The sequence below is a fragment of the Mustela nivalis genome (genome assembly GCF_964662115.1).
Source record: "Mustela nivalis genome assembly, chromosome: 6".
NCBI classification, from domain to species: Eukaryota; Metazoa; Chordata; class Mammalia; order Carnivora; family Mustelidae; genus Mustela; species Mustela nivalis.
In genome coordinates, this window is record NC_139025.1 from 61060261 (window position 1) to 61071251 (window position 10991).

Below are 10991 nucleotides of genomic sequence, written 5' to 3' on the forward strand. Positions count from 1 at the left end.
ACCCAGGCGCCCGGATACTTCTAGTTTTTAAACACGTATAAATAGAAAGGTATTAAAAAAAAAGAAGAAAGAAAGAAAGGTATTTTGGATATTCTTATGCTCAAAATTCTGTGTTTTGGGGCACCTGGGTGGCTCAGTGTGTTAAGCTTCTGCCTTTGGCTCCGGTCATGGTCCCAGGGTCCTGGGATCAAGCCCCACATCGGGCCCTCTGCTCACAGCAGGGAGCCTGCTTCCTCCTCTCTCTCTCTGTCTGCTTCTTTGTAATCTTTTTCTGTCAAATAAATAAATAAATAAAATCTTTAAAAAACAACAACAAAAAACTTTGTGTTTTAGAATAATTTCTTAGAATAGATGACAAGATTACATTTACCAAATACTAGAAGCAGGGAAAGGATCAGAAGGAATTTGATTTTATGTAGTCTATGTTATTGCCTTTGAGGACAATATTATTTTTATAATCATTAAAAACCTATAAAAAGTTTTACTTGCATCTCCCTTAAATAAGACAGAAACCCTCAAATCAGTTTTTGTTTTCTCTTCTCATTACGTTCTCTAGTGAATAAAGAAAACAGTTAGTTGCTATCTTAGTATAATAACATATTTTTAAAATATCAATTTTAAATTATTCTCTTTCCAAAAAGATAAAGAAGTTAAAACAATGATCACTAACTTTACTGAGAACTCACTATGTGCATGTGTGCTAGCATTTTACATGCATTAATTTAATAAAGATAATTACTCAATTGAGAAAAGAAATGAGTATTCACTTCAACAACTGGGTTTAGTGAGCCAATTTATCAACACAGGACGTAGGTATAGGCTTCCCTTAAATAAATGTAGAATATAAGAAAGACTGCTGTTAGTCAGCCAGGAGATATACCAAGAGAAACTTTATGATCTTGAGGGATATTATAGAATCTCCAATTAGGGAACATCAAAAATGGAAAAAGAAAACAATTGGGAGAAGGAATGAATGACATGTGCACTTTTAATTTCTGAAATTAAGGGCTGAAAAAAGAAGGGGTAAAAATGCGAATATCAGTGAGAATCAAAGAACAGAACATAGTCAAATGATGAGAAAAGTGATAAAAAAAAAAAGTAGGTTTATTGTTTGTGCTACAACTGTACTGTGAATTTTCTATATTATCTAATTTCATCCAACTGTATGAAGTCAGTGGGATTATCCCCACACAATCCAAGCAAGAAATTGACAGCAAATGCTTAACAGAATATAGAAATCTGGGTTAGAAATATTAAATGAATACACTTAATATTTTCAAAGAGATAAAAGAAGAAATCAACAAATAAAAATAGGTGATGAAACACACAAATAACCTAATAGTTAAGAAACCTAATAGTTAAGAAAAATAACCAAACAGCTCAGAAATAAAAACTGTATTTTATATTTCAAAAACTCAGAGAATGAGCTAAATGGCAGAGAAAATGCAGATGAAAAGTAAATTAATGAGTAGTAAGATGTAAATGAGGAAAGCTCCCAGCACAAAGATAAAAGAAAAATGTAATATATATATATGAGAAATGACACTAGATTACATATTTTCAGGAGGGAAAAGTAGAAAGAACGGTAGGTGGGCAATGTTTAAAATAAAATAACAATTTGGCATAATTCTTTTTAAGAGACCCATGTGTACAGATTTCAAATATTTATCAAGGGACATCTGGGTGGCTCAGTTGGTTAAGTGTATGCCTTTGCCTGAGGTTGTGATCTTAGGGTTCTGGGATCAAGTCCTGCATTGAGCCCCTTGCGGGGAACCTGCTTCTCCCTCTGCCTGCCCCTCCCCTTGCTTGTGCTCTCTCTCTCTGAGGAAATAAAATCTTTATAAAAAATAAAATAAAATAGTTATCAAATGCTGGTCAAAAGTAAGCTTAAAAAACTTATATCTAAGTTCATGGTGAAACTTGTGGAAAGTAAAATATATTGTCAAGCTTCCAAAGAGAAAATACTTAACACTGGAAAAAATGAGGAAACATTGTCATTATATTTCTCATCAGTAAAATCAATAATAGGAAAAAAACAAAACCCAGAAAAATACTTTCAAGATACTGAGAAAAAAAAAATCTTTGAACCTAGAAACCTTTGGCAAGTCAAATTATCACTCAAGTAGGATGACAAAATAAAGATTTTTCAGACACATGAGAATACAGAAAGTTTAACACCCACACATCTTCCCTTTAAAAGGTTTGGAGAAGGCGACTTGTAACTGTAGTTCTTGAAACAAACAGAACCACTCGTTAAGGGGTATTAAATCAGTCAGAGAGTGAACTTTTAAGAACAGTAGAAAATGAGAGGTCGTGCCATTGTCAGGGACATCTGGGCATCATCTGTGCTTTGCCCAACACCTACTCCCTACATGTAAACGTAGCCTTGCTGGTACTAATGGCTTAGCACAAATCTGGCTTTCTCATCTGAAGGGTATTACCTGTGCCGAGTGTCACAACCACTGCATGACCCATGAGGGAATCAAAAGGCCTAATAAAAGGAGTGACAGACCTCTACTTCTGACCAAAATGGAGTAATTAGGTGCAGATTTATTCTTCCACTTAAAAATCTAGGGGAAAAAATAGCTAAAACAAACAAACAAACAAAAAAAAACAACTGGTTTTAGATATTGGATAATAGGAAGTATAGGCCCGTGATCCTGGAGAGAAAGGAAACGAACAAGTTGAGTCCAATAATTGTACCAATTTACTGTATACAGACAGTTTCCAGGCTGCCAGTCCGGGAGGTAGAATGCAAATAAAGTCTGGTTGTCTCACTGGGTTGAGGAGATAGCAAACAGAGTTTGAGGAGTCAAGGCAGTGAGAGTCGGTGGAACAGAGTACTAAAGAAAAGGGAGTTCTGCAAAGAGAGTTCTGGAGATCTGCAGAGGGGTCTCCTTGTGTCTTTGGTTGAGTATTGATTCAGGTATATGTGAGAGGAAAGTAATCAAGACTAGAAATTAATAGGCAAAACAGTTCCCACTGTTCACTGAGGGAAAGGGATAAGTATATTTTGTTTTCACCAACAAGAGTGAAAAGCTCTCGCAATATAAGAACATTAACTAGAACACTCAGAATGGGTATCACCTTCATTGTGGGGCTAATTTAGCCCTGCCCTAAGGCTACTGTACGGGCCAAGACAAAGCTTAAAACCAAGCCTCAAAAGATCTAACCGATTACATGTAACTTAACTGTGTATCAAAATGAAATCCTATTTAAACAAATGCTTCAAAATCCATAAAGCAACAATGTAAAATCTATGTCTGGCAATCAAAAAAAATCAGGAAAATATGACCCACAACCATAAGAAAATAAATCAGTAGAAACAGATACAGAAATAAGAGATGATGTAAATAACAAAGATATTTAAAATAATTAATATAAATATACTCTGTATGTTCAAGAACATATGAGCAAACATGACCATGATGAGAAGAGATATCAAAGATATAAAAACAATTCAAATGAAACCTGTAGAGAAATACAATATAAAAAACGAAAGTACACTGAATGGGATTTAAAACAAATGAAACACTTCAGAAGATAATACCAGTGAACTTGAAGACAGCAACAGAAATTATCCAAAATACAGCACCAAGAGAAAAAGAAATGAATAGACTTCTGGGATAATAACAGATGGACTAACAGATATATAACTGGAGTTCCAAAAGGAAAATAGAGACAGGAGGTGATAGAAAAAAATATTTGAAAAAAATATATATTTGAGGAATAAAAGTTTAAAATTTCTAAAATTGATAAAAACTATAAACCCACAGATCCAGTAGAAATAAAAATAAAGAAAACTATGTCAAGGCACAATATTAATAAAATTGCTGAAAACCAGCTGCAAAAAGAAAAATGTTAAAAGCAGCCAAAGGAAAAAAGGAACATATACATCAGACTTCTCAATAAGTGATGCAAACCAAAAAAATAATGGAGACACATTTTTAAAGTACTGAAAGAAAAAAAAACTCATTTCTTTGTCCAGCAAATATATGAAAAATTGAAAACAAAATAATTTTGTTGGATAGAAGAGAAGAAAAACTGAAGAGGAGTCATTACCAACAGATCTTCACTCAGGAAAAGTTAAAAGAAGCTTTTCAAGCAAGTGGAAATGATACGAGATGAGCATCTGGATCCACACAAAGGAATGAAGAGCAGCAGAAGATGGATATGGGGGTTAATATAAAATATATATTTTTTGTGTTCTTTAAAGGATAAATGACAGTGCAAGGTTTAAGAATAATTTTTGTGGTAGCATAACATGTAGATTTTTCTGACTATTCTTCTCTTTTTATTTTTCCATATTAACTTTAAAATGAACTTTCCAGATCCAGAAAAAAAATATTTTTGATATTTTATTGGAATTGTATGAACTTTATACATTCATATGAAAAGAACTGTCAGCCTCATGATACTTAGTTCTTAGCCAAGAATGTAGATCTTTTAATTTTTTCAAGTCTACTTGTCTACTTTGTGTTTCTCAGAAGCATTTTGCAGTTTTCTTCATATAGATTTTGTACATTTATCGAGAAACTTAAATCTTAAGTATTAAGAACTACTGACTTGTGAAAATGAATTAGAAATGAAGACTGTTTCTGAAGTTAAATTACAGGTCAAAGGGGAAAAGTGGAACTGAATTTGTAAAGCTTGATTTACATGATTTTCAAGGAAAAACATTTTTAATATAAGGTAAGCATTTATAAAAATAAATAAGATGATTAAATTAATCAGAACAAAGGGAAATGGTTACAGATGTTTAAGGAAAAAAAGCAAGGTAAGGCCTTCTTTTTAATCACCTTGCATTGGCAAAACTACCTCTCCAGTATTTTTGTTTAAACTTTTGAGTCAAAAACATCCTACCAGTACATATAAATGTCATATACATCGTTATGAGAATATTATTGCTATGAAATAATAAGCCATATATGAAATAATAAGCCATATACAACTTGTATACAACATTCATATATGGCTTATTATTTCATAGCAATAATATTCTCATAACGATGTATATGACATTTATATTATTATATTATTTTATAATAAAATAAAAGAAGAAATGCAAAATGTACCTTTCTTCCCTTGAATAAGCCATTTTGTTTAAGTTGGTGTATCTTCTACTAAAATTAGCAGCCTATATACTGTTTTTCTATATTTTTTACCAATTATTCAGAGAAGGGCGTTAAAGTCTCTAAATATAATTGTGGATTTGTATCTTTCTCCTTTCAATTCTATCAGTTTTTCTGGAAGTATTAAGTATTTTGGAAGAACTGTTGTTGGTACACAAACAAGTCTTCTTGGTAAACTGATCTTTTTAACCTTACATACTGCTCTTATGATACCTACATTTTCTGATATTAAAAATATAATGTAATTATTAATATGGTTGGATTAAATTCTACTACCTTACTAGTTATTTTCTATTTGCCCCATGTCTTTTTTCTTTCTTCTTCTCTTTTTTGAATTGTTTTTATGATTCCTTCATATTTCATTAGCTTATTAACTATATTTCTATGAAAATATTTTAGTGGTTATCTTAGGGCTTATAATTTACATCTTTAGCACAGTCTATTTCAAATATTAGATTGTTCCATGTACAAGCTAGAAAACTTACAAGTGTACACATAAAATTCCTCCTTCCCAATTTTTGTTATTGTTGTCACACACTTTTTATATATGCTATAAATCCACAATAAATTTGCAACTATTATTGTCTTAGACTGTTAACTATCCTTAGAACAAGTAAAAATGAGGAAAAAATTATCCTTTTTTTTTTTTTTTTTTAAGTAGGCTCCATACCCAGTGTGGAGCCCAACTTGGGCCCCAAACTCATGACCCTGAGATCAAGACCTAAGCTGAAATCAAGAGTGGGACATGAAACTGACATAGCCACCCAGTCACTCTGGAAAGAAATGTCTTTTATATGTCATTTTAGTTTAATTTCTTCTTAAGATCTTTATTTCATTGTATAGATACAAATTTCTGGTTTTTTAATTTTATTTACTTATTTGACAGAGAGAGATCACAAATAGGCAGAGAGGCAGGCAGAGAGAAAGGGGGAAGCAGGCTCCCTGCCGAGCAGAGAGCCCAATGTGGGGCTTGATCCCAGGACCCTGAGATCATGACCTGAGCTGAAGGCAGAGGCTTAACCCACTGAGCCACCCAGGCGCCTCTAGATACAAATTTCTTGCTAGTATCATGGTCCTTTTGCCTGAAAGGCTTCCTTTCACATTTCTAATAGTGCAGTCTGCTGATAATCAAGTATCTTCGTTTTGTTTACATTAAAGAATATTCATTTCTCCTTGATATTTGAAATGGAGGTGTGGAGCATAATTTCCCTCCTCTTGAGTATGGGCCAACCACTATAATTTGCTACTGACAAACAGAATCAGATGGAAGTGACCACGTGTGACTTAAAAGACTAGGTGTTAAAAGGCACCATGGCTTCTGCCTTGCTGGCTTTCTCCACAGTGGGTGACAGAACCACCAAGCAAAGCCACTCCTAAATTTCTAACCCACGGAAACTAGGAGGCAAGAAATTTTTGTTGTTTTAAGCCACTACATTTGGGAGAATTTGTTACACAGCAGTATACAACTACTACTGGAGTTCTCTGGGTTTCTTGGATCTGTCATTTGATGCTTTCATTATTTTTGGAAATTTCTCAGCCATCATTTTTTGAAATGTTTCTTCTGCTCCCATCTCTCTCTATTCTCCTTCAGGGATCTCAGTTGCATGTATGTTAGTCTGCATGGTGTTGTTCTGCAGTGCTTGGATGCTTTCTTTGCAGTTTTAAACACTTGCCAAATCAGCCTCATCACGTCCCCTCACCTCTTAAGACATCAATCCCAGGTAAGCACCACTCCCTTCTCTGAGGGACTCCACAGGGATGTGCCTCTTAGCTCCTAAATTTTAATAATTCCAAATTCTTCCCTTTGTTCCCCCAGCCCTAGAGGGGCTAGCTGCTTCCTGAATTTGCTATCTTTGTGATCTAGTATTGTTTTCTTATTATCTCTTAACAATTTACCCTAATAACAATTTTTATTAACATTTTATCTGTTCAAATAGCAGGTATGGTTTCTGTTTTCTTTTTTTTTTTTTAAGATTTTATTTTTTTGACAGAGATCACAAGTAGATGGAATGGCAGAGAGAGAGAGAGAGAGAGAGAGAGAGAGAGAGAAGCAGGCTCCCTGCTGAGCAGAGAGCCCCATGCGAGACTTGATCCCAGGACCCTGAGATCATGACCTGAGCCGAAGGCAGCGGCTTAACCCACTGAGCCACCCAAGCGCCCCTTGTTTCTGTTTTCTAACTAAACCCTGACTGCCTCAGAAACTGGTATGGAGAGTCTCAGTAAACAAATCCTCGAAAACGGGATTCTGGGACTTGTTGAGTTGTGTTGTTGGACTTGATTATAGTGTAAGCTCCTTGCTAATAGAAAGTGGAATGTTGTGATCCATTTCATGACATGGTAACACAATTAGTCAGTATTACTCCCACTTACTTGGCCATGGAAACTTTTGTTAAAAGAAGCATCTCACAGGACTAGTGTTCAGCAAAACAAACTTTGGGAAATGCTGGCTTAGCCATACTTCTCTATTCAGTGAATCCTCCCTAAACACATTAAGCACGTTCAAGTTGATGCTCATGCTTTATCTAAATTAAGAAATGTACTCTTCATTTGATCCTCAATCTATGTTATACATCAAGTGTTTAGAGATTTTCCTGACACTGAACCCAAACACCTCCCCACAGGAATTAACTGGTTGTATTGCCTTTTACATACTTCTAAAATGATCATTCTCACATTATATTATAGTTGTTTGTTTACATATATGCCTCGCCTACTAAATTTGGCTCTTTGAGAGAGTCCTTGTCTGATTCCTACTAAATTTGGCTCTTTGAGAGAGTCCTTGTCTGATTCCTCTTTATATATCTCATGATGATCAGAGTGTCTGGCATATACAAGGTACAATTAATTGGTATAGCTATCATTCATGAGAATGGTTACAGAGGCTAGCTATATGTATTAAGAAAAATTTGAGCACTTTGAATTTGGTATTATTCCAGAAGAGGATAAACAGACTTGTTTGTTATTTGAAATGAATTTGTATAACATTCTTCCCATGTGGTACAATTTCCCCTTAAGAGTAGAAACTTGTTTTTGTCCCATTTTACATTTCTGTTCACCCTAGACAGGCAAATAATTCAGCTCATTAAGAATATATTGAGTAATTGCTGTATGCCAGGTACTATAGCAAACCTTAAATATACAAACATGATATGTATAAATGCTCATAGTTCAGTGGGGAGACAGACTCAGAGTCAGGGAAATTTTACTATCAATATGATAAGTACGATAATGGAAAGTATATACAAGTTGTAGGAGTTGTTTAGCAGAAATGATAAACTCTTTATGAGAAGAATTAAGGAAGACATCCCAGAGATTTCTGAGCTGGAGTTTGAAGGAGGAATAGGAGTTCTTTAAGCTGACCAGAGGCAAGGGCATAAATTAAAAACAAAAACAAAAACATGGAGGCAAAAAATAGTAAAATTTTGAAGAACTAAGAACAGTTTCAGGATCATTAAGCACCAGGTGCTTTGTGGCAGAAAATGAGGCTGGAAATTTAGGCAAAGGCCAAATCATGAGAAGAGCCTAAGATGCCATTCTAAGGAACTTAAACTTATCAATCAGGTTATGCAGAGCCAGAGATTTTTCCTTTCCTGCATTGGTTAAAATGTGTACTATATACATGGAACAAACATCTCTTGAGCACTATTAATACTGCATGCATTTTACTGTGCACTGGATTATTTCATGGGGTTGTACCTTAAAGGCACTTCATAAAGGACATTTTTGTTGTTAAGACAGATAGGCCAGATTTCATTTATATTTTCTATCCTTTCAATTGATCTTATCATAAACTTGCAGGACAGTATTTCTAATTCTGTTGGTAATGCTAAGACCAACACTTTGAATCATTTCTGCCAGGCAGCAGATTTTTCAGGAACCCACTTTATAAACTAAACTTAGTCTTCTATAGGGGGAAAATTATTTCCTTTATTCCCTTTCTAAATGTCACAGCTTTCATATTTTTGTTGTACATTACTATCTACATATCTCTATTTAAAATTAGCCCAAAGAAATCCACATTTTTTCAGCCTACAAACTCTTCTATTTAAAATAAATAGAAGAAAATGAGAAATTTTCCAAAATGAAGGTAGTAAGCATCAGGAAGGAGTCAGAAAGATCCCTGGAAAGTAGAAATAATGCATAAAAGAGTTAAATTCCAAGTATTATCTCAGTAAGCAATACTAAAATATAAGTGGAAGTCTGGGTATCAAAACACAGAATTACAGAGATAACATATAAAAGTCAAATGGCCATCGCTTCTATAATAGAAGTTCAAGGAAACAAGTAAAACTTGAAATTTCAAAATCAGTGATGGCATAGACAGGAATGAGCAGTATCTTATTCAAGATGGTATTCTTATACAAAGCATGTCCCCACCTGTTTCCTAGCAGTGTCCTGAATACTGGTACAAAAAAACCTTCACACCTAGATGAAAACAAATGATCTGAAACCTGTTGCTAACTTGTTACCAAAAAAAAAAAAAATCTAGTTACCCTGTTATAATTATTCTCCAAAAAGAGAACCAGAGGAAAGAAAATATGCTTGCACTGCAAAGAATCATGAATTTTAGTTAGATATGGAGATGAGCGCCTTGAATGAGAAGGTTGCTCGATTTTGGATTACATATTGTGAAATCTTTTTCTGGATGTTTCTAGACATAGGTGGATTATAAATTGTATATCTTGCTGTGAGCAAGGGAACAGACAAGATTTCTCAAGATCCTGTCAAGCCTGGTGATCTTTGGAAATGAAAGCCTAATTAAGAGGCTCCCTAGGGACAGGTCAAAGGAGTTCTTTTATCCCTACTGCCCCTATTCCAGTTCCTTGACGCCTATTCTGCTCCTTTCACTCAGCCTCTCTAAAACTGAAGAATACATATTATGCAGTTTCCACCTTTGCTACCTCTACTGTAAATGCATCAGACTATTAGAGTTAAGAATTTTAAATACCTCCTCCCTTATCTATAAGCTGATGGGTTTTATTTCTGAATAGAGCTTAGCATTTAAAATTCTTCCAAAAAATTTTTTTTCAGTTGGACAACAAAACTTTTTAATGTTAGAGTCTGACTATATACCATAAAAGTCCTTCAAATACCTTTTAATAAATCTGATGAATACGTTGCCAAATTTCACTTCAGATTTGTCTTCCTTCTGGTTTCAAAGACTGTGTTGCATGCAATGACTTACTTGGGTTAAACTGTTAGAACCTACTGATGTGTCTCACTTCTTTGAAAGCTTTAGGGTAAGTGTCTCTACAGTATCACCCAGAGAGTAGCAACTGATGGATGTTTTAAAACCTAACGTATTTTAAAGTAATTAATGCCATTCCCTTGATAGTACACGAGGAAACGTAGGGCATTTTATTGTTTTTTCATGTTCTCCGCTCTCTCACATGAAAAATTAGTGACATTAATTTACGTAAGTTTTAAACAACCCTGTAGAGGTGAAAATGTTCTAAGTATGACCATTCTATGTGAAAGAGTTTTCCAAGTTTAGAAGCAGGTGTGGGTACTGCTGCATCCCCCAGCAGCAGTCTTTCCTCAGACAACTCCACAGCGCCATGTTAAAATTTTAACTTTTATAATTCAAAATTTTAACTTCTAAAATTCTAACATTTAACTTTAAGTTTCCTCTTACCAACGCCCATAAGGAACATCTAAAAATCAAGATTTAGGCTTCAGATGCTAACCCTCACTAGACCACCACTCCAACCACCAGCCCAAATACTACAAGCCAGCTTCGCTCGGATCAGCAATTACCTGTTCCAAGTCTTTGGCGTGACGATATAGTTGCACCTGATTGGTGCATCGGCTTGTCAGTCATAACGAGAGGTGGGTCCTCAAAGGCCCGTTCTAAATTAG

The 10991-nt window shown here is 34.6% G+C and overlaps 1 long non-coding RNA gene across 1 annotated transcript in view; it reads right to left on the reverse strand.

The window, feature by feature from the left end:
• The window catches only part of LOC309868235, a 54580-nt gene extending 43602 nt beyond the window's left edge, over positions 1 to 10978 (reverse strand). Inside the window, exon 1 of the long non-coding RNA XR_014313592.1 lies at positions 10890 to 10978. This is a non-coding gene — a long non-coding RNA (uncharacterized lncRNA). The remainder of the gene's footprint in view (positions 1 to 10889) is intronic.
• Positions 10979 to 10991: the final 13 nt, after the last annotated feature.